Source organism: Pelodiscus sinensis, chromosome 13 (assembly GCF_052426305.1).
Source record: "Pelodiscus sinensis isolate ZL-2025 chromosome 13, ASM5242630v1, whole genome shotgun sequence".
Taxonomy (NCBI): Eukaryota; Metazoa; Chordata; order Testudines; family Trionychidae; genus Pelodiscus; species Pelodiscus sinensis.
Window position 1 is genome coordinate 44,058,804 of NC_143064.1, and position 23,650 is coordinate 44,082,453.

Genomic DNA, 23,650 nt, shown 5'->3' on the forward strand with positions numbered 1-23,650 from the left:
ATAAATTTAGAAGCAATAAAATGACACATAGACCTTCTTTGCCCATAGCATCAGCTATCTGCGGAATTCACAGGAGCAGCGGGTCAGAGAGGCAAAGACTGGAGCTGGATTTTGAAATGGGTTGGATAATTTTATGACCAGTATCATTGCTTGTAGCTGTCATACGAGCTAGGATAATTATAAGAGTAATCAAATCGCCTGCTTTAGGTCATAAACTGACCACCTGTAGGGTAAAGGTGGAATTTACTCCCACCCCACATACTGTACACTCTACAGCATTATGTAGTTCATAATTCACTACTTGTATCATGGTGGCATTGGGGTTTTGCCTTGTAGAAAAGCATGTTCGTATACATAATAATTAATAATCAGGTGTTAGCTATTGCCGCTTGCAGAAAGCTGGCTCATGTGACCCAATCGACTGAGGCAGTGTAGCAGACTCAATAAGAGTATAAGAAATTGTTTTACTTTTATAACCCGTTTTCTGCCCTGCAATTTGCTCAGTGTACATCCATCCATCAAAGTGGCACATGTGTGGCACACTGATCATATGCTGTAAGTTCCAGAGCTCTATACAATTTTCACGGAGGTCAGAAGGTGCTGCACAAAAAATACCTGACTCCTGAGTACGTAGCAGGTGTGCTGCTCGAGGGCTTAATGGGGTGGAGATGGGGAATCTTACACACACCGTTGCAATTAAAGCCCAAATAGCTAAATGACTTGCTGTACTTTCTGTTTCTAGCCTTGATAACTCTGTTCTTTTCTATTGCTTCCAGAGGCTGCCTGCATTGCAGCAGCTCTGACAAAGGCTGGGTTGCCAAACCACTGGCAGAACCTGCGGAGAATGAGAAAAGAACAGAGTGAGCAAGAATAGAAACAGCGAGTAAAAGAAGTCATGTAATGGTCTGGCTTCTATGGAGGGGCCTGCTTAGATCCAGACTTCCCCAACATGTACTTCCCTACTTTGAAGCGTGGCATTGTTCAGCTACAACCACTGTGATCATATCTTTTGGCTGCCTCTGATTTGCATCCACAAATGTGGTCTACGCTAGGGCTAATTCTCCTTATTCAAAATCACAAATGGAGCATCAACACCACCAAGCCTGTTATTTAGAAATAAGTGGATGGTGATTTCAAAATAATAACTCCTGCTTTCCACAAGCAATAACACTTATTTCGAAATAGCGATAGTGTGTACACCCCCACTGCCGCTATTTCGAAAGAACTACTCCCCCAGAGTCATTCAAATTACTTACTCCCCAGTGCTTACTGGGGCTCTAAGTCAAGGTAGCGCGTCTGCATTAAGGGAACCTGCCTCGGACTAATTTCAAGGCTTCCCTGTAGTATGGACACGCTATTTCAAATAGCTATTTCGGGAGTTATGATTTTGAATTTAGATATTTCAAAATAATTTCCTAGGGTAGACATGCCCTTGACGAAAGCGGTCGAGTTAGATCCCTTTAGGGCTCATCTAGACTGCATTCCTCTCTTGATAGAGGAATGCGAATGACGCAGATTGAAAATTCAAATAAAGTGTGGATTTGCAAATCTTGCACTTCATTTGCATAATCACGTGAGAGCTCTTTTTTGAAAAGGGGTTTTTTGAAACCCCCTCCCTGCAGTATAGACAGGGTTCTTTGGGGGAAAAAAACCCTTTTTCAAAAGAACCCATACTCATTTTTTCAGGAGTACAGATTCTTTCAAAAAAGGGGGTTTTTTTTGTTTTTTTTTCAAAAGAACCCCATCTAGACTGTGGGATTTTTTTTGAAAAATCCTTTTTCGAAAAAGTGCTTTCACATGATTATGCAAATGAAGCGCGAGATTTGCAAATCCGCGCTTCATTTGAATTTTCGATTGGATTCATTTGCATTCCTCTTTCGAGAGAGGAATGCAGTCTAGACGAGCCCTTAGAGAATCACACTCTAGGAGTGAAAGCGGCGAGGAGTCCTGTGGCACCTTATAGACTAACTGAAGTGTTGGAGCATAAGCTTTCGTGGGCAAAGACCCACTTCATCAGATGCATGTAGTGGAAATTTCCAGAGGCAGGTATAAATATGCAGGCCAGGATCAGGCTGGAGATGACGAGGTGGATCCAATCAGGGAGGATGAGGCCCACTTCTAGTAGCTGATCTGGAGGTGTGAATTCCAAGAGAGCAGAAGCTGCTTTTGTAGTTAGCGAGCCATTCACAGTCTTTGTTTAATCCAGAGTTGATTGTGTCAAACTTGAAGATGAACTGTAGCTCAGCAGTTTCTCTTTGAAGTCTGGTCCTGAAGTTTTTTTGCTGCAGGATGGCTACCTTTAGATCTGCAATTGTGTGTCCAGGAAGATTGAAGTGTTCCCCTACAGGTTTTTGTATGTTGCCATTCCTAATATCAGATTTGTGTCCATTGATTCTTTTATGTAGGGACTGTCCAATTTGGCCGATATATATAGCAGTGGGGCATTGTTGGCACATGATGGCATATATTACATAGGTAGATGTGCAGGAGAACGTACCAGTGACAGTATGGCTGATCTGGTTAGGTCCTGTGATGGTGTTGCTGGTGTATATATGTAGGCAGAGTTGGCACCGAGGTTTGTTGCAAGGATTGGTTCCCGAGTTTGAGTTATTATGGTGCGGTGTGTAGTTGCTGGTGAGAATATGCTTCAGGTTGGCGGGTTGTCTGTGGGCAAGGACCGGCCTACCTCCCAAGGCCTGTGAAAGCGAGGGATCATTGTCCAGGATGGTTGTAGATCACTAATGATGCATTGGAGAGGTTTTAGCTGGGGACTGTAGGTGATGGCCAGTGGTGTTCTGTTGGTTTCTTTCTTGGGCTTGTCCCGTAGCAGGAGGCTTCTGGGTACACGTCTGGCTCTGTCAATCTGTCTCCTCACTTCCTTGTGTGGGTATCGTAGTTTACAGAATGCTTGTTGAAAATCTTGTAGGTGTAGGTCTCTGTCTGAGGGTTTGGAGCATATGTGGTTGTACCTCAGTGCTTGGCTGTAAACAATGGATCGTGTGGTGTGTCCGGGATGGAAGCTGGACGCTTGCAGGTAAGTGTAGCGGTCGGTAGGTTTTCGGTATAGGGTGGTATTGATGTGACCGTCACTCATTTGTACCGTGGTGTCCAGGAAATGGACCTCCCATGTAGATTGATCCATGCTGAGGTTGATGGTGGGGTGGAAGCTGTTGAAATCATGGTGAAATTCTTCCAGAGTCTCCTTCCCATGGGTCCAGATGATGAAGATGTCATCGATGTAGCGTAGGTAGAGAAGGGGTGTAAGTGGACGGGAGCTGAGGAAGCGTTATTCTAGGTCAGCCATAAAAATGTTGGCGTATTGTGGGGCCATGCGGGTGCCCATAGCAGTGCCACTGGTCTGAAGGTATATGTTGTCACCAAATCTGAAATAGTTGTGTGTGAGGATAAATTCACAGAGTTCAGCCACCAGTTGTGCTGTGGCATCATCAGGGATACTGTTCCTGACAGCTTGTACTCCATCTGCATGTGCAATGTTTGTGTAGAGAGCCTCTACATCCATGGTGGCTAGGATGGTGTTTTCTGGAAGATCACCTATGCATTGTAGTTTTCTCAGGAAATCCGTAGTGTCACGGAGGTAACTGGGAGTGCTGGTGGCGTAGGGTCTGAGCAGAGAGTCCACATAGCCAGACAGTCCTTCAGTGAGAGTGTCAATGACCAAGATGATGGGGCGTCCGGGATTTCCAGGTTTGTGGATCTTGGGTAATAGATAGAACAACCCTGGTCGGGGCTCTAAGGGTGTGTCGATTTGTTCCTGTGCTAGTGTAGGGAGTGTCCTGAGCAGATGGTGCAGTTTCTTAGTGTATTCCTTAGTGGGATCTGAGGAAAGAGGCCTGTAGAATTTGGTATTGGAGAGTTGTCTGGCAGCCTCCTTTAGGTAGTCAGGCCTGTTCATGATGACAACAGCACCTCCTTTGTCAGCCTCTTTGATTATAATGTCAGAGTTGTTCCGGAGGCTGTGGATGGCATTGCGTTCTGCACGACTGAGGTTACCAGGCAAGCGATGCTGTTTTTCCACAATTTCTGCCTGTGCACGTCGGCGGAAGCATTCTATGTAGAGGTCCAGACTGTCATTTCGGCCCTCGAGGAGTGAGATTCTCTGCAGAGCCCAGCTTTTAAGTGCCGGGAGGCTCTTAGGGTACTGGCAGTCATTCTCTGATTCTGAAGCTCCTTTACACATGTGCCAGCCCCAGTGGTGTTTAGGGCAGGTGTAGGAATCTATGGGGATCTTTCCTGGATGCCATGGGGCACATTCTTAAGAAGTAGACTCTTGTTGCTATAGTAACTGGAGCCAAAGCTAGGGCACCTCTCAGTAGGCTTTTGGGGGCACTGTTATCCTGGAGTCACTGTTTCAAATGGGACTGTATTTACATGAGACCGCTGACAGGTCAGGGATGGACTGGCAGGCCCACAAATAAATGATATGCCTCACCAAGGGGGTTCGGCTTAACCTGCTGTCTGAGAACCTGCTGTCAGGATATCGTACTTCAGAGGTCAGCGGGTAGAACTGATAAAAATATTCTGAGCAAGAAAGGTACTAATCGGCAGCCAGATGAGGAGCAAGTGCTACCCAGAAGCCTTGTGCACAGCTGGCACTAGGAAAACTCTCATGTTTTACAGCACACAGTGAACAAATGTGTGTGTTGGAATTTTTTGCTCTTGGGAACGTTATAATACAGTATCTGCACAGAAACCCTTTCATTCGACTCAGTTCTCACACCTTATGTATCGCTGGTGAGCAGGGCAGGCAGTGAACGTGCTCTCACTAAGCACCACAGTCAGCAGCCAGGAAATGAGAGAGAAGAGTTCCTCTGTGAGGAGAGCATGGTAGTGGAGACCCAAATCAGGGGTCATGCCATTTGAAATGGTAGCTATGGTGACTTACATCAGAATGGCCATGGGCCAGACCAGTGATACATCTATCTCAGTATCTTGTCTTCTGACAGTGGCCAGTGCCAGATTCTTCAGAGGGAATGGCAGGATTGGGCAATTGTCTAGTGTTTCAGAAGCTGGGGCTGGTATCAGGGCATGAGAGTCAGAAGTTTCGAGACACCAAGACCATAGGGTTGCATCTCTGGCCATCCGGGCTCATAGTCATTGATGGACCTATCGTCTGGGAATGTTTCTAATTCTCTTTTGGACTCAGTGTTACTTTTGGCTTTCACAACATCCCCTGACAATGAGTTCCACAGGTTGACTGTGTTGTGTGAAAAAGTACTTCCATATGTTTTTTCTTAAACCTGATGCCTAGGTGACACCTGATTCTTGTGTTACTCAAGTGGTAAATAACTCTTTCTTACTCATTTCTCTGCAGCATTCATGATTTTATAGACCTCCATATTTCCCTTCTTAGTCATCTCTTTTCTGCTGTGAACAGGCCCTGTCTTTTTAATCCCTTCTTATGTGGAAGTTGTTCCATACCCTGAACCACTTTGTTATCTCTCTAAGCACTTTTTCCAATGCTAATATATCTTTTTTTGTGATGGGATGACCAGAAATCCCATCAGTATTCATGCTGTGGGTATACTATGGGTGTCTATAGTAACATTATGATATTTTCTGTCCTATTACCCATCTCTTTCCCAATGGTTCCTAACATTCTGTTTGCTTTTTTGACTGCTGCTGCACACTGAATTGGTGTTGTCAGAGAACTATCTGCAATGACTCCAAGAGCTCTTTCTTGAATGGGAACAGATCATTTAGACCCCATCATTTTGTATGTATAGTTGGAATTATGTTTTCCAGTATACATTATTCTGCATTGCTCAACACTGCATTTTATCTGTCATTTTCTTGTCCAGTCACCTAGTTTTATGACATCCCTTTGTAGCCCTTTGCATTCAGCTTTGAAGCTAGCTCTCTTCACTAATTGTGTATCATCTACAAATTTTGCGCCCTCATTTTCTCCAGGTAGCTTGTGAATATACTGGACAACACTGGTCTCAGTACCAATCCCTGCAAGGCTTGGCTATTTATCTCTCTCCACTGTGAAAACTGACAATTTATTCCACCCTTTATTTCCTATCTTTTAACCAGTTACAGATCTATGAGAGGACTTTCCCAACTTGCTTAAGAGACTTTGATATGGGACCTTGTCAGGCTGTCTGAAAGTCCAAGTACCCTCTCAAAGATTTTTCATGGATCAGTGAGGCATGATAACCCTTTACGGAAGCTATGTTGACTCTTCCCCAACATATCATGTTCAGTTGTGTGTCTGATAATTCTGTTCTTTATTTATTATCATTTCAATCAATTTGCCTGGTACTGAAGATAGGCTTACTGGTGTGTAATTTCCAGGATTGCCTCTGGACCCTTTTTATAAAATTGGCATTGCATTAACTATCTGCCAGTCATCTGGTACAGGTTCTGATTCAAGTGATACGTTACATATCAGAGTTAATAGTTCTGCGATTTCATATCTGAATTCCTTCAAAACTCTGGAGTGAATACCATCTGGTCCTGGTGATTTATTACTGTTTAACAATTTGTTCCAAAACCTCCTCTACTGACTCCTCAACCTGGGATAGTTCCTCAGATTTGTCACCTAAAAATAATGACTCGGGTGTGGGAATCCCAGGGTACGTCTAAATTACATGCCTCCGTCGACGGAGGCATATAGATTAGACAGATCTGCAGAGGGAAATGAAGCCGCGATTAAAATAATCGCGGCTTCATTTAAATTTAAATGGCTGCCCCGCTCTGCCGATCAGCTGTTTGTCGGCAGATTGGGGCAGTCTGGACGTGCCGCGTCGACAAAGAAGCCTTTCTTGATCGGCACAGGTATGCCTTGTGAAACCAGGTTTACCTGTGCCGATCAAGAAAGGCTTCTTTGTCGACGCGGCGTGTCCAGACTGCCCCGATCTGCCGACAAACAGCTGATCGGCAGAGCGGGGCAGCCATTTAAATTTAAATGAAGCCGCGATAATTTTAATCGCGGCTTCATTTCCCTCTGCCGATCTGTCTAATCTACATGCCTCCATCGACGGAGGCATGTAGTCTAGACACACCCCCAGTCAAGTCCTTTGCAGTGAAGACAGATGCAGAGAATTCATTTAGCTTCTCCACAATGATCTTGTCATCTTAGAGAGCTCCTTTAGCAGCTAAATTGTCCAGGCACCCACTCACTGTTTAGCAAGCTTCCTGCTTCAGATGTTCTGTAAAAGAAATGTGCTTTTCCACGTGACTTGCCAGTGTTTGTTCTGTCTCTTCCATGAAGGAGTTGCTCTGTCCTCCTTCAAATTCTTCCTTCAGTTCCATTGGTGAAATGCTACCTCTGTTGTAGTCAGTGGTAATCCTCCAATTCACTTCAGAGAGCCTAGAATTTCATTCCATGCCTTCAAAAAATCTTTAATTTACTAGGCAATTAGCCCGCCATAAGACAGGATTTTCAGGTCTCTCCTCCACGTTGGTCTTCTCTTCTGAGCCTCCAGTCTCTCGCTCCGTCTCTCTCTCTCTCTCTCTCCCACGTGTCGGCCTGGCTGAGCGACGCAGAAGTCAGCCAAGCACCATGGCGGGAGGTGAAAGGGGGCAGGACGGTGACGTTCACGGCCAGGGGGCAGGGCCTGGAGCCGCTGTCACGCCTCATGTCACTGCCCCACCCCCCTTCGCCTCCTGCCGTGGCACTCGGCTGACTTCTGTGCCACTCAGCCAGGCCACCGTGGGGGAGCAAGTGGCACAAGCAGCCGTTTGGGCCCCACACTCCCCATGCAGCACGGGCCAACCAGAGGGAACAGCCAGCATTTCAGTGTTACAGAGTCACAGACTATACTGTATATAGACTATATATATGATTCTCCTTGTCAATAACCTTCCTATCAACTATTGTCATAGCATCTTGAAATGTGTGTATTTTCACTTCCCTTGTATAGAGTAAAGTTTCTGGGGTAGGGAGCCTCTCAATTTGCTTGTAAAACACCATGTAAATGTACAGTGCTAAATACATTTTACAATGAAAATATTCTATAAACCTTGGGAAAAATGTTTTAATTAACTTCTTTTGAAGGCATCTTTTTAATGGACAAATTGGAGGGATTGTAAGAAGGTAGGAAAATTGATATGGAATTGAACATTAATATTTTAATGTACCAAGAATTAAATAAATATCCTAAGGAAATAATGAAAACATAAGTCATTCATTCCAGATGATCGTTAAAATTTCATGAAACAATCATAAAATTTTCATCTTAAATTTGAATGGAAAGACATTCCATATGTCGCTAAAAGTGCCTAAATTTTAATTCAGTTTGAAGGTTATTCTCTCCCAAACAACTGAGTCATTCTTTGCTTGCTAACCAGTCACTTATTATAGCTAATGACTGAGACGTCCTTCCTTGTGTGATCTTCTTGTTTACTGTACCTTTCAGTGGGTTTCACCTTCCTAAGAATTCACTTCTATCCAAAGTCAGTCAGAAGATGGCAAGGAAAGAATGGTCCTAAACGGTCAAAGAGACTGACTTTCCATGCTGGAGACAAATCAGTATATCTATGTGTAAGAAGTAGATGATATTCAAAGAAGTAGGGGCCAAATCCAGGCCCCAGTGCCACACTGCGGGTGCATCTGCACAGCAGGGCTTAACTTGAAATAAGCTACGCAAGTTGAGCTACGTCAATGGCATAGCTTATTTCGAAATAGCGTATTTTGCGTTTGGGTGCTGTCTCCGCAGCACTTATTTCGAAATAGAGCACTCTTCCTCTGACTTCCCTTACTCCCCATAAAATGAGGGTTATAGGAGTCAGAGTAAGAAGTCCTCCAGCTTGATAGTATTTCGACATTATGTCAAAACAACTGCCGGCTAGTTATTTAAAAATAATGTTGCTGTGTAGACATAGCATGTGTGTTTAAGATCTACATGGGAAAAAAGGGGTCATAAATCTGTTGGAGGATACAGAGTAGCTACATAGCAACTCTGCTGTTGTAGATTCCTGGTTTCATTAGCTGTGTTTTGACTCCTTGTAAGGCCCAGCTCACCCTTAGCTCTTCCAAAATAGCACTTCACATGCGGCCCCACCAGATACAGATCCGCAGTGTACCACACCAATTTCTGTTGCTGTCCAGCATTTCTACAGCCATCAGTTGCCTGCAGGTTAAGGAGAGGAGAAGTATATAATGACTGCTGACTTGACAGCCTTCAGGAGCAACTAAATGCCAAGAATAGCTGTTTGCAGGATTGGGATCTAAGGATACATCTACACTGCACGGCAATTTTGAAATAAGTTATTCCAAAATAGCATATTTCAAAATAGCATGTCTACACATTTGAGAAGCCTGAAAATTAGTCCGAGGTAGGCTTTCCTAATGTAGACGTGCTATCTGGATTTAGAGCTCCTGGAGGCACTGGAGAGGAATAACTTAGAATGGCCCCTGTGAGGGGCTATTTCAAAATAGCAGCAATGGAGCATCTACACACACCTTATTTCAAAATAGCTCTATGAGGAATAACATCTATTCCAAAATAATGAGGTTTACAGAAGTCAGAATAAGCCGTCCGTTATTTCAAACCTATTTCAAAATAATGGAATGGCTGTGTAGACGCTTGCATTGTCATTTTGAAATAAAGCTAATTATCTACGAGGGAAGCTCTGAAGATCATGTGGCGTTTCTGCAGTTGAACAAGGATCTACGAAGGCTTTGAGAAGGGGACAGCATAATGTTGGTCAACCCTGCGGAGATGGTCCAAGTATGCACTCACTTCCTATGGAAGGGGAATACTCATTTATATGCAGTGTGGTCTTGTACATCTTTGCACAGAATTACTTCTAAGAAAACAATGCAAAACGCCAGCCAGGGGAGCAGCCAGAGGGAAAGTGACAGAAGCTCTTTGAGTCCCAGGCACGAATATTCCATGTGCGACAGGTACATGTTAACTTCACCTGCCACCTCTGGCACAAAGCATTTCGTTTCAAACTTTATACTTTGTAGCAAGCATTACACACTTTTGACACTCCTGCTGCCCACATTAGCTTTAACAACTCAACAGTGGAAGTTATTTCATAGCCTTGGGGTATTTTACTTCAACGTGTTCATTCTCTTATCTTTTTTTACAAGTTTAATTAAACACATTTTTAATTAGCAACACGCTAATGAATAAATATAAACAGATCTATGCCCCTGTGCACCACTCTGGTGAACAAAGACTATCAATGTGAATATTAAAAATTAAAAATGACTTTACAAAAAACAAACATGCTGAATTAATAATGGCCACTGCATTTACAATGTACACAAAACTACAAGGGAACTGCTGGCCGTAACCACAGAAAAGCTGGAAGAACTCTGAAATGGGATTTTATTATTCACATTTTTTTCTTCTTTCTTTTCCTCAGTTGAGGAGAATGATCTAGTTCTTTTTATTTCTTTCTTTTCCTCAGTTGAGGAGAATGATCTAGTTCTTTTTATGACATTGGTGTATGTGTTGAGTGACATGTATAACAATGGTTCACATTTTAAGCTCTGGGTAACCAAGAATGTAAAGTAGTACTGCTTGCCAATTCATGTCATATGGCTGATTATTTTGCCACCCATTTTTTCACTGAATGGCTTTCAAGGCATTGCTGGTTTAACACATGTGGCTGTTTCCCTGCTTATTGTTTGTGGATACTTAAGTTCTTCTCATGCTTTTGGTTGTTGGGTGGCTCCAATTCTAATTTTTGCAATTGTATTTTGCCTCCTAACTTTCCCCCTGCCATTTCAATTGAAAACAGTAGTCTTCACTTGGATTCAGTAGTCTTCAGTTGGATGAAGCTTTGAGATATGTCTTCATTTGCAAGGTAGATGGGTTGATTTCTTTATTAGACACAATCCTAAATCTTTTATCAGGAAGAACTCCCATTGAAACCTCATTGCCTGAGTAAGGAGTAGATTATTGCTGCACCTGTAAGTTATTGTCTTTAAAATACTTTGGGATCTTTCAGCGTGAAGCACTCTGTGGAAATGTAATGTGTTTGTTTAGGATTTATAATCCTAATTTCATACAACATGGAATTAATTCTTCAATGCTAAGGAGGGAGTGGGGAACCTTGCACAATTGCTGTGTCTCATCACTTGAACTTAAATGACATTTAGCATGCCATTGTTTTCATACACAAGCTTCTGTTCTATATAAATGAAAGAGGCCAGAGTTTGCCCTTGTGATACCCTTGCAATCAAACTGGTTGAAGTGATACACCAGGATTAGCTAGATGGATCCTTGAGGATATAAGGCTCTTCTTGTCAGTGCCTGCGCACCTAATTCCACTGGGTTTTTATATAAAACATGCACATTAGGTGTCACATTTGATCTTAAAATGTAAAGATACTTCCTGCTTTGCATTAATTATGGACTGAACTACACCAGCTTGTGTCTAACCTTTCCCTGCCACACGTGAGAAGCACAAATGTGCCATGGCGAGTGGAGGATGAGTAATACCATGCAGCCTAAGCAACAACCCCTTTTCTCCTCAGAATCACACGTTAAGAAACAGGATGCTGTCTCACACCGGGAAGGAAAGGAAAGCTTTAAATATACCAGTCAGATACAGAAATAGTTCCATTCTTGCCTTTTAAACATAAATACATTCAACGCTGGGCTCCGCACTCAACTTTTAAAAGATTTTGATCTGTAAAAACCTATAAAAGTAGACTCCATAGTCTTGAGCATGCTGAAGTTAATGGTAAAACTTCAGTAAGAACTGGATCAACCTCTTGTGCTGTGTTTATGACTCCCCGAGGGGTAACAAAACACGCTCGCAGAGTAAAAGTGGTAAGTTAGAGGAATATGTTATGTATGAAGTATACAGGGCCATTTACTACCAGAACATGGTCTGTGGATCAGTGGAGAGGCAGCTGGTCACATGGTGTGTGCTTCTTCTCTTGACTTTCTCCTACTAAATCACACCGAAAAGACGGCTAAAGACACACTGGGATATTCAAGCGCATTCAAGGTTGGCCTAGCTTCAACTCCATTGACTTTAGTGGGAGTGAAGATAGGACACCACTGAGCACTTTTGAAATTCCTACCCTCTATGCTTCCTGTTGTCATGTGTCTGCACAGGCAGTTTGGGGGGGTTAGACAGTGGCCATTGAAGTGGAGGCAGTTCTGACTCAAAGGAGAAGTTGGCCACGAGCCATTCAAATGGTCAAGATATCGCCTACATTATGAAAAATTCTGAGGACTCCAGTCAAAATGGGCTGGATGGAAGTTCCGTATGACAACAACTGACAAAATATGGTGTGGGTGGCCATGTGTGGTAATCTCTGAATTCACCCACGAAGCCAGGATGGTGCTAAAAAAATGTGAGGGGATACAGACAAGGCCCAATGAAAACTCTGCCTCTGTTCACCTCAGATATGTACAGGCTGAGAGGAAAGATGACAGAAATGCTCATCTAAGAGTTCCTTAATGATTATGAAATGGATCAGCTGGTTCATATGTAAAAACAGAGATGGCCATTATCCATCTCTAGCAGTGGACCTGAATGTAAGCCCGCTTAATGCAGAATGGACATTCTCTCTCCACATCTATTGTTACTAAGCAACTTCAGCAAAATGAAAGCTGCTCTTTCTGGTCTTAATGGAGCAGGTAGAAATGCTGCAGAGCAGTATCTGTGAAAGAGGTAAAGGGTCTGTAGGAAAAAAGAAGGCTCAAAATTAATCTGGCAGCTGTTTAATATTTCTTCGTTAGTTACCCTCATTTTTTCTTTAACAAAGGAAATAAATCCCAGCAGAATTTCCAGACTATATTACTCCTGTTTCTTGCCATGTCTGTCAGAGGTTTGGTGAAAACCTGCCACAATACATGCACACTGAAAAGTTCATCTAATGTAGCAACCCATTGCCCCTCCCCTCCCACTGTAGCTATGCTGCAAATGCTGAAAGGGTGTAGGTTATTCACTTCATCTGATCATCACAAGAGGACCCTGGCAGAAGCAAGCTATAGTTCAAAAAGACCCTCCTGGGGGCTAGGACTGTTGCTGTTGTCAGAGGAGAATAGAAAGAAATGAGTGAAATGGCTCAGTGTCTGTGTTGGAAAGTCATAAGGTGCATTATGCAGTCTGCAAGTCAGTCTGAAAGCTTCCTTGGCTAGGAGCATTGAGAGGTAAATACACCCTGTATTCCCTGCAGTGCTTTGCCATTTTAGTTTAGAAACAGAAGGATACTAAATGAATTGAGGACTTAATCAAAAGGGCTAAAGAAAAGGTAAGCTGACTAAGAAAGGGGGGAAAATGTGGGTTAGCAAATAACAAACAAAGAGAGTTTTGAATACAGTTTCCAAGAAAGAAGGAATAAAATTAGGGCACTGATGCAGACAGAGCACAGGGAGGGAAGGATGAAAAACAAGTCAGGGTTTGAAAGGATCCATATGGAGTAGTACAGAAGGTACTAGAGGAAGAAAAGATGCGGGAGTTCATGTGTCTGTGGGAATCAAATAGATATGAAGAATGGGAAACTGGGTCAGTAAAAATGTCAAACTCCTCCCCATCATCCCTTTCTTTATCGTGTGTGTGTGTGTGTGTTTTAAAGGATTGTTTCAGCAAAGCACCGTGGGTAAGTAACATAATGATTGTTACTCAGAGCTGTTACACTTGCAGAGTTGTCTACTGCACACAAATGTGAGATGGTAAGACAGACTGTGACCAAATATCTAATACCAATGACCGGAAACTAGAGGTGGAAATTTGAAGTCACGTAACCCAGTCCAGCCCCTGAGAAGTGACTCAGTGTGAAAGAAAAGCAGCCAAACAAAGAGACATTTTTCATTCTAAGGTCCCACATAAGAGGAAATGTGTGAGACAGATTTCTTCAAACTATCAGGAATCATCAAGACTTATCAAAAAATGATGAAGAAAAATAACGTCTCACCCTGGGCAGAAAGAAAGGCTGCTACAGAGATGACATTGAACTGTTTGAGAGAGAAACAGTGGGTCAGATAATATCTTTTATTGGACCAACTTCTGTGGGTGAAAAAAGCAAATTTTCAAGTTACACAGCACTCTTCTTCGGGTCTGGGTACATAACTACAACAACACTGTATTGGACTATCTATCAGCTTGCCACTACTTGAACTTTTTACTTTGACAACACTAAAATAGCTTATCAGGGATGGTCCCGATAACAATTAATCCTGCTATGAGTATAGGGGTCTGGACTAGATAACCTCTCGAGATCCCTTCCAGTCCTTTGCTTCTATACTAATCAAATCTCATTTAATTGAAGACTAAGCAAGGGAAAACAAAAATACTGGCATTCTGTAGTTACAGAAAACACCATCAGGAATAGTAGCAGGATTGTATGAGCCTCATTAAATTTGATGATTGAGTCCACTGGTTAGAAAGCAAGCTACTATTTGGCCCAACCAATTTGCAGGCAAATAGCAGGTAGATATGCAAAGGAGCCAGTTCATACAAAGTTTGAAGTGGAATCATGATACATGGTTCTGAGAATTTAATTTCTAGACTCAGCCTGGAACTTAAAATATTTTTGTCAATGTACAAATATTTTTTATTTTTGCACACTTCTGATTGTACACTACTCATAGCAGGATGACTGCACCATATTTATTGGCATGGCAAGAAACAGGACATGTGGAAAAATTGAAAAAAAAAAGACTTTGGTCTTATGATTCCAGGTTCTTGAACAGGAGTGACGAACTTTAGTTCTGGATAAACAATTGAGGTTTTGGATGCTTATTTGAACACAGAAAGAATAAAGACTTGTCCATCCGTAATACAAACCTGATCATCCTCTGAGGGATCTACCATTCTCACTATGGCTACGTCTACACTGGCCCCTTCTCCGGAAGAGGCATGCTAATTTCAAACTTTGGAATATGGAAATCCGCGGGGGATTTAAATATCCCCCGTGGGATTTATATAAACATGGCCACCGCTTTTTTTCCGGCTTGGGGAAAAGCCGGAAAAGAGCGTCTAGACTGGCGCAATCCTCTGAAATAAAGCCCTTTTCCGGAGGATCTCTTCCTACTTTCAAGTAGGAATAAGAGATCCTCCGGAAAAGGGCTTTATTCCGGAGGATCGCGCCAGTCTAGACACTCTTTTCCGGCTTTTCCCCAAGCCGGAAAAAAAGCGGCAGCCATGTTTATTTAAATCCCACGGGGGATATTTAAATCCCCCACGGATTTCCCTAGTCCAAAGTTTGAAATTAGCATGCCTCTTCCGGAGAAGGGGCCAGTGTAGACGTAGCCTATCTGATTACATTAGATCATTATACTGAGGGTGTTGATGACTACCAGAAAGCCTCCACTCCAATGAGATCTACACAGACGTGATTGATCCACCAGGGGTTGATTCGGTGGGTCTAGTGAAGACCTGCTTCATTGGTGATTACTCTCCTCTTGACTCCAAGACACCACCAGAATGAGAAGTGTAAGGAAAGTAAATGGGATAATTTCTCCTGTCAACCCAACACAGTGTAGACAACACAAGTCAACCTAAGCCATGTTAAACTGCACAAGGTAGGTCAACTGTAGGATAGACCAGTCCTTTGATGTATAAGAAGTCACAGACCTAACTGAAGCTTAAAGGTATGCCAGACACCTTTAATTCAACTTAATAGGTAGCAGGTTTAAAACAAACAAAATAAAGTTTTTCTTCATGCAGTGCACAATCAACCTGTGGAACTCCTTGCCAGAGGATGTTGTAAAGACTAGGACTTTAACAGAGTTCAAAAAAAGAACTAGATAAATTCATGGAGATACTATACTTCTGGACTTTTCTAAGAGAGTTGGACTGATAGCAGAGGCTGTAACTTATGGTGGCTTGATTAAAGCAGCAATTCATACCTTGAGAGATGGGTTTGGCTTTGGAAAACATATAACAATTTTTTTCTGTGTGTCTATGGGGTCTTTTTTGTATGTCTTTAAAGTGGGTCTGTACATCTGGAGTCCTAGATAAGTGCTTTTAGAACAAGTTTATTCAAAGAGCAAAAACACTGTACAGAATATTATGGCAGAGAGTTAATGTCCCTAAAGCAAGGCATGGTCCTACGTCATGTTTCCATGCAAAGAGAACACTTTACAGTAGTGGCACTAAAGTATGTTGGACCATCATTGTAAAATATTGTTGCATTTCTTGTCTCCATTCCTCTGTGCCCTCATTAAGAGAGAAGTATCATAGGGTATGTCTACACTACCCTGCTAGTGCGAACTAGCGGGGTAATGTATGCATACCGAACGTGCAAATGAAGCCTGGGATTTGAATTTCCCAGGCTTTATTTGCATAAGCCGGCCGGCACCATTTTTAAATGCCGGCTTGTTCGAACCCCGTGCCTCGCGGCTACACGCGGCACGGGCTAGATAGTTTGGACTAGCTAGCCATTCCGAACTATCTGTACGCCTCGTGGAACGTGGCACGGGGTTCGAACAAGCCGGCATTTAAAAATGGCGCCGGCCGGCTTATGCAAATAAAGCCCGGGAAATTCAAATCCCGGGCTTCATTTGCACGTTCGGTATGCATACATTACCCCGCTAGTTCGCACTAGCGGGGTAGTGTAGACATACCCATAGCGTTTATAGCTTTCTGGTAGGGCCCCAGGCCAGAGTAATGAATCTTCCATTTTTGATACCAAAGTAAAAAGTCAGGCTCTTCATTCTCTTTCCTCTCTGGCTTACTTTACAGTTGCAAAGGAAGGGCCCAAATTCTGGAATCCTTCCCCACACAACAGGTTTTTTCTCACTCTTTGGCTTCCTGAAAGGATTCAAGGTCCCAAACTGTAAGAGCGCAGATGAGATCCTATGCTGTCTTTGGGCACCCCACACAAGGCAAACCAGTAACAAAAAAAAACAAGTTCTATAGAAAAACGGCCAAATGAAAAGTTCTAGGACTTCAAAGCAACCTATTAAAGACAGACAATAGACTCGACTCCTCCTAGAAAGGGCAACAATTTCCCAATAATGCTCTGTTTTAAGTCAAGAGAGAAGAAGATACTTAAGATCTAGTGATGACCAAATAGAGCAGTTCATTAAATGTAATTGAAAATTACATTAATCGGCCAGAGTAGCAGTGACAAAATGATACTTTTGGCTAGAGGGCCTTTACGACAGAGTTCTGGCTGCTGCTGGTTTATTTGCTTTTTGTTTTCTAGTCACTCATATGAAGTTATGTAACCAAAAAAAGGGGCCCAAAATGAACTATGAAATCATTAACAGGCGAACAGCAGGCCCGGTGCTTAGGACAAGTCAAGCTGTCTCTGCAGGTGACAGATGATAGGATTTAGACAACAAATAGATGACTCTTCATTACTGTTCTAAATTACTAACCTGCTAAATAAATTAATCCGCTCATCAGTAGCACTATCATTATATTCACCTCCCATCACGGCTGCACTGCCATTGCTGCGCCTCTCATTTAAGTGATGTGCCCCATATTTACCCAGTCTGCATCATTTAGCAGCTCTCATAGGTTCAGATGTGAGAGGCAACAGCGATAATTCATTCCACGGTTCTGCCCGTTTAAGAAGAGGAACCATGTTTAGACATAAGCACTGGTGCTCCCCTTTTGGGACACTCCAAGAATTGGATTCTGTCATAGCAGTGTAAGCCAAAGAGACAGATCTCTGTCATACCAGAGTAAACCAAAGTAATTCCACTGGAGTTCACAGATTACTCTTGGGGTGCATCTACACCCCAAATTGTGTAGCTTATTTCAAAATGGCTTATTTTGCAAAGTTTGAAATGAACCACTAATCTGATATGTCCCGTACGCCTCGTGGAATGAGGTTTAGTCAGAATAGCATGCCCATTATTTCGAAAGATATTTCAAAATAACGGGTGTGGTGTCAAGATGCAGAATAGCCATTTTGGAATATCAGAAGTATCCTAAAATAGTGCCGCAGTGTAAATGTACCCTTAGGGTATGTCTAGATTGCATCCCTCTGTTAGCAGAGGGATGCAGATTAGGCAGGTTGATATTGTTAATGAGGCAGGGATTTAAATATCCCGTGCCTAATTTGCATAAAAATGGCCATCGCGTTTTGCCGACTCAGCACTTTGTCGGCAAAAAGAGGCAGGGGATCTGTCAAGAAAGAAAGCCTTTTTCGACAGATCCCGTAAACTTCCTTGCAGGAGGCATAAGGCGGTGGTCATTTTTATATAAATTAGGCATGGGATATTTAAATCTCTACCTCGTTTGCAATGTTGACCTGCCTAATCTGCATCCCTCTGCCGACAGAGGGATGCAATCTAGACATACCCTTAGAGTTTACCCTGGTGTATGTGAGATCGTAATCTGGCACCTCTCTGCCCAATTACCCATTAATAATATGGTGTCTGAGCAAAGCGTGTGGGTCCCTGGCACTTTAGCTGGATTTTCAAAGGAAGTTTTTGACCTATTTATAGAAGACAAACCAACAGAGGGGCGATCAATCTCATGGTACGTGGCAAGCTGACAGGTGAATAAGCTGTGGGGTCAGGAAGGGATCTTCTTTCTTCAAACTTTCTCACTATTGCACCATTATGTTCTCTGCTTTGTTTTTCTGCCTCTGAAATGGAAGGAATTTGCTACTGCCTGAGGAAGGATTCTGGGCTGAGCAGACCCATTTGGTGCGATGTAGTGATCCTAGTGGTAGTTTGTCCAGCTACTTATTTTTGAAAAGCCATAGAGTTTGGGGTAAGCCTATGAACACTCTGAGGCTGATTCCTCAACTTAATTTTCTCTTTTTCTAATAGTGGTAGTTAGTTTTTCCATAGTTAGTAGATAGAATTAAAGAAACTTCCTTCTATTTTTGAGAAACAAAAATATTTCTTTCCTCTCCTATTTAGATAGTTTTTAGATTGTTCTGATGATTTTTTTTTTCAGTTAGAAGGTGATGCCTGGTTGTCTTGTCTTCCAATGCTGTGTGTCACGGTTGGAAGGTGATCCTGGTTAACAACGGCCTTTCTGCATTCTCTGTTGCCTTGGAGAGCTGAACATCACTCAAAAGTGCAATTTTGTCTGGCATTAAAAACAAGAGGTAGGAAAAGTAGAAAAATAAAGCTGCTCTTCCTTATGAATGTTGGCCCCCAAGCAAATTTTTGCTGCCCTCGAGTCCCACAGTTCTAAGGCCCCCCTGAGGAAGATACAGGATGCCTCTTGAAGCCTTCAAAAAAGTGCCCAAGGTTCAACAGGTAAAGATTCTACCTTTAAAACTCTAGGGCTGTGTCCAGACTCAGGGGTTTTTTCAAAAAAACTTCACCTGCGTCTAGACTGCAGCCGCGTTCTTTCGAAATTAAATCGAAAGAACACGGCTTTTCTTTCGACGGCGGTAAACCTCATTTCACGAGGAAGAACGCCTTCTTTCAAAAGTGCTTCTTTCGAAAGAAGGCGTTCTTGAATGTAAATAGGGCTTCTTCGAAAGAGAGCATCCAGACTCACTGGGTGCTTTCTTTCGAAAAAGTGGCTTGCTCTTTCGAAAGTTCTGCGTGCAGTCTAGACGCTCTCTTTCGAAAGAGGCTCTTTCGAAAGTATCTTTTGAAAGAGCCTCTTTTGAAAGAGGCTTGCAGTCTAGACATAGCCTATGTTGCCACTTCCCTCAGCACAAGACTGACTAACGCACATGCACAGGCCGTATGGACACTGCTATGGGAAATGGCCAATCCGTAGGGGCATGTAGCTGAAAGAACCACAGTTAATATTGCACAGGTGAGTAATCATTTCTTAAACTGGGAAATGTACCTGAATAAGTAGGACAGAATTGGATCACCATTTGGAACAGAAGAAATATTAGGGACCACATCTCCCTTTGTTTTAGAAAGGGGATTAGGATTTGTGATGCATGGCTTTTCCCAAGGTTAGTCAGGGCAGGTCTCTGCAGACCACATCCTCTCCTCCTGTCCTTTACATTTTCATTAAGTGGTTCACAGGAGTTTGAATGTCCCAGAGGAACTAAACACTCAAGAAAGAAAACACTCAGTAGACCTGTAATGAATAAAAGAACCTTGATCCTGCAGTAAAGAGCAGTCTGTAGTTCCTTCCCAGGATGAGCTGATTCATGAGTTTGGAGCTTGAGAGAGGATGGCAAGCATATGGTTTGATTGGTGGGGACACAACAGACCACCACACACTAATACATATTTTCTAGCTCCATTTCAGGATCATCGTGTTACAGTTGCGCTCTGAGCAGCCCCAGCATGAATATTGATTTGTGTGCTGCAGCACATCCCTGACAGACACACGGTAGCTTTTGGAATTCTTACAGCTCAGAAAGAAAAATCAGAGTAGCTAATAAAAAATGATAGAGGAAGAGTACCGTTCTCACCTGCCCTAGCCCTTATCGGGTAAAAGGAGAAGCAGCAGAAATAGATATCAAAACAATACATAGAGACTGAGACAAAGAAGAATGCTGTGCATGAGGATTTCAGAGAGAAAGGAACATTTTCATCAGCACAAATAATACCTCCAGAACTCAGTCATTTAAACATGTTGCTACTTCTTACAGGAAACAGATAAGATCAACTCGCGCTGCTCTTTTAGCATGAGTGAGGGAAGCAGGATTTGACCCATAATGGTTATAATTCCGTCGTCTTTGTAGTTTAGTGAATATTAAAATATAAACTTTGCAGTTAAATTATTATAAAAAAGAAAGATGTGCATGCCAGTGTAAATACTATGATCAATTCAACCCTAACTAGCATAGGTTTTGTGAAGTCTAATTCATTAATCTTTCAGATCCTTGGATAGAAATAGCTTTTGAAGTGCAAAGTATTATCATCATTATTATTATATGTGCATAAAAGAGATTTCACGCCTCAATCAAAGAGGAGAATATAGTAAACGCTACACCATCTTTTCCCCAACATCCCTATTCTTTTGAACTGCTCTCTTTACTTCAGGTAGCTCACCTGACCCATAAATTCTCTCCCAGATTTCCAGCTTCTGATATTTATAAAGATTTTATTGGGGGGGGGGGGGGTTGTATCTTTGGCAACATGATTTTCAAAGTTTTCCTCTTTGCCTTTCTAATTTCCATCTAGCTATATTTTACCAACTGTACTTTCTGCTTCACTTTAGGCTTCTTTCTATTGGCTTCAGTTGGGTGGTTGTTTCCATTTTCTGAACTGAATAACTTCTTGCCATGTAACCATATGGCACTGGACAAAAATAGTGCAATAGATAGTCCCTTCTCTTACTTGCTGATATGCAAACAAGTGGGTGTGACTGGGGGAAGAGGGTTAGATCAGGATAACAGTAATAGGAACATGTTCCTACATAGGTCTAGCTAAGAGCATAGTCAGGTGGTTTAGGGGTTTGGTAAGGGTGCCATATGAAGAGAGATTAAATGTCTCCTCTTTTCTAAGCTGAAAAGTCCCAGTCTAAGGGTGCATAGGATAAAGTTCTATATAATCATGACTGGTGTGGAGAAAGTGAATAAGGAAAAATTATGTACTTGTTCCCATAACATAAGAACTAGAGGTCACCAAATGAAATTAATAGGTAGCAGGTTAAACGCAAACAAAGGGAAGTTTTTCTTCATGCGGCACACAGACAACCTGTGGAACTCCTTGTCAGAGGATGTTGTGAAGACCAGGACTTTAACAGGGCTCTAAAAAGAACTCGATAAATTCAGGAAAGTTAGGCCCATCAATGGCTATTAGCCAGGATGGGTAGGAATGGTGTCCCTAGCCTCTGTTTGTCAGAGGCTGGAAGTGAATGACAGGAGAGGGATCACTTGATGATTACCTGTTCTGTTCACTGCCTCTGGGGCACATGGCATTGGCCACTGTTGGCAGACAGGCTACTGGTCTGGATGGTCCTTTGGTCTGACTCAGTATGGCCGTTCTTATGGCATCATTGAGGTAGATGGGGGTTTTAATTATGAGACATAAATTGGCAAGTGAATAAAATAGGTCTCACTGATCCCTACTGGCCATCTACTAAGTTATTCTCAAAAGGCATCATGGAGCCAGTGGAATTTAAAATGTGATTCAAAGGAAAACAGGGTGGTGGCTCTAAGAATTAGTTAAGGAGCACATTCCATCCAAAAAAGGGTGGCAGACAGAAGAAATACGCTTGTGGGAGAAGTGGACCAATAGGCAACTACTAACCAGCTGGATCATAAGTTTCCCTTTGAGTGTGATTGCCTGAAGCTGGAGGGTAGCCTGAAAACGGTGTGGGAAAGAGCAGATTGAGAGCACTCAATATTAGGCAAAAAGGATCATAAAAGGAAGGTATTTGCATATGCTTTAACCAGGTAGACGATACACAATGCCAGGCATGCCTGGCCTTTTCTTTCCTGTGATAGATACACGAGCAGTTTGAAAACCCAAAAACTGTTTAGCTTTTCAAGGTAGATGACTCTCGAGACAGGCCAGCCCATGTGCTGGGATTTGCTTGTAGCTGTGTCTATGAAATGACAGGATCTTATAGGAGCGAAGAGCCCCTCGTCTATCCAAACAGTTGCCCTCCTCACAGCTGAGATCTATACAAGTTCCTTACCCTTATTCTTAGAGCAGCAGTAGCCAGCTTTTGAAAAATTATATCACAGCATGGAATGGCTGCCCAGAAGAGAACAAAACATCGGAGGAGCCAGCTGTCTTTTCTGCCATTCATTTTTTCCTCTCTCTTTTGATAAAATATGGATATGTCAGATTTCTTAGAGCAAAGCCAGGAATCTAGGAGGGGGTCAAGGAAGGAGCATCCGCTGAACTCCTGTTTAGTTCTCTCACCTGCCACTGGTGATGAAAGACAGTGGAAGTACCCAATCCCTATGGATAACCTTCTCCACTTGTCAATAAAGATGTGGAAAATGATAATTGGTGTGGTAACCCAGCCCCTGAAAATACCAGTTGAAATAAAAGGGACTATAAAACCAGTGACTTGAGCATCCAACATGTAAAAGGAACTAGAAAGCAGCATGGCAAAGATACAAGCCAGCTGTGCCTCAAGGGAGAGCAAATAGCACTGGATAAAGCTGGTTGGAAAATTTAAAAAAATTCCCATGGGAATTTTTACAGAAAAAAAAGGAATGTTCCTGTTGGAAAGAAACTTTTCCTATGGGAAAATGGGGACAGGATACATTAAAAAAAACTGTTTTCCCACTTTCTAATTCTTTCCCAACTTGTAGCTGATTTGTTTCCCAATAAGCAAAAGTCTGAAATGAATCAAAAAGGGTGGGGTGGGGGGAAAAGGAAGAGGGAGACTCATACTTTGTGACTGTTTTCCAGCTTTTGCCAATTAGGAAACAGTAAGGAAGGAAGTGCTGAAAGTTTTACTCTTATATAGAAAGTGATTAAAATTAACATTGCCATATGTGCTTCTTTTAAAAGTGAAAGTATTACTTTTTCTCTGCAAGTAATCCTATTTTTGACACACACAAAACCAATCCTTTCATTTGAATGTGTCTTTAATAGACGGAGACACACCCAAATTGATGGCATCTATGTTTGAAGCTAAAAATACATGAATTTTTGTCTTACGTCTATTGGCTTTTACTGGGTGGTTTGCCATCCTACTTCTCTCCATACTTTTCTGCTCGGTTTCCTCTTTGCCTAGTTTTAGTCACTTTACCTAGCAAGGAAGATAAGTGAACAAACACCAAAACAAAGGGTTTGAAGAGAATTGACATGTAGACAGCATGAACTTATGTGGTTCTTCATTGTAATGATAATTGTAGTCACTTACGTATGAATGGAAGTGGATGGGGAAGATTTGTTTTATAAACTATGTG

General features: G+C 42.4%; 1 long non-coding RNA gene across 1 annotated transcript in view; it reads right to left on the reverse strand.

Annotated features, from left to right (window-relative positions):
• Positions 1-485: 485 nt before the first annotated feature.
• LOC112543768 (uncharacterized) overlaps positions 486-23,650 on the reverse strand; it is a 79,861-nt gene continuing 56,696 nt past the window's right edge. The window contains exon 4 of the long non-coding RNA XR_003086995.3: positions 486-835. This is a non-coding gene — a long non-coding RNA (uncharacterized LOC112543768). The remainder of the gene's footprint in view (positions 836-23,650) is intronic.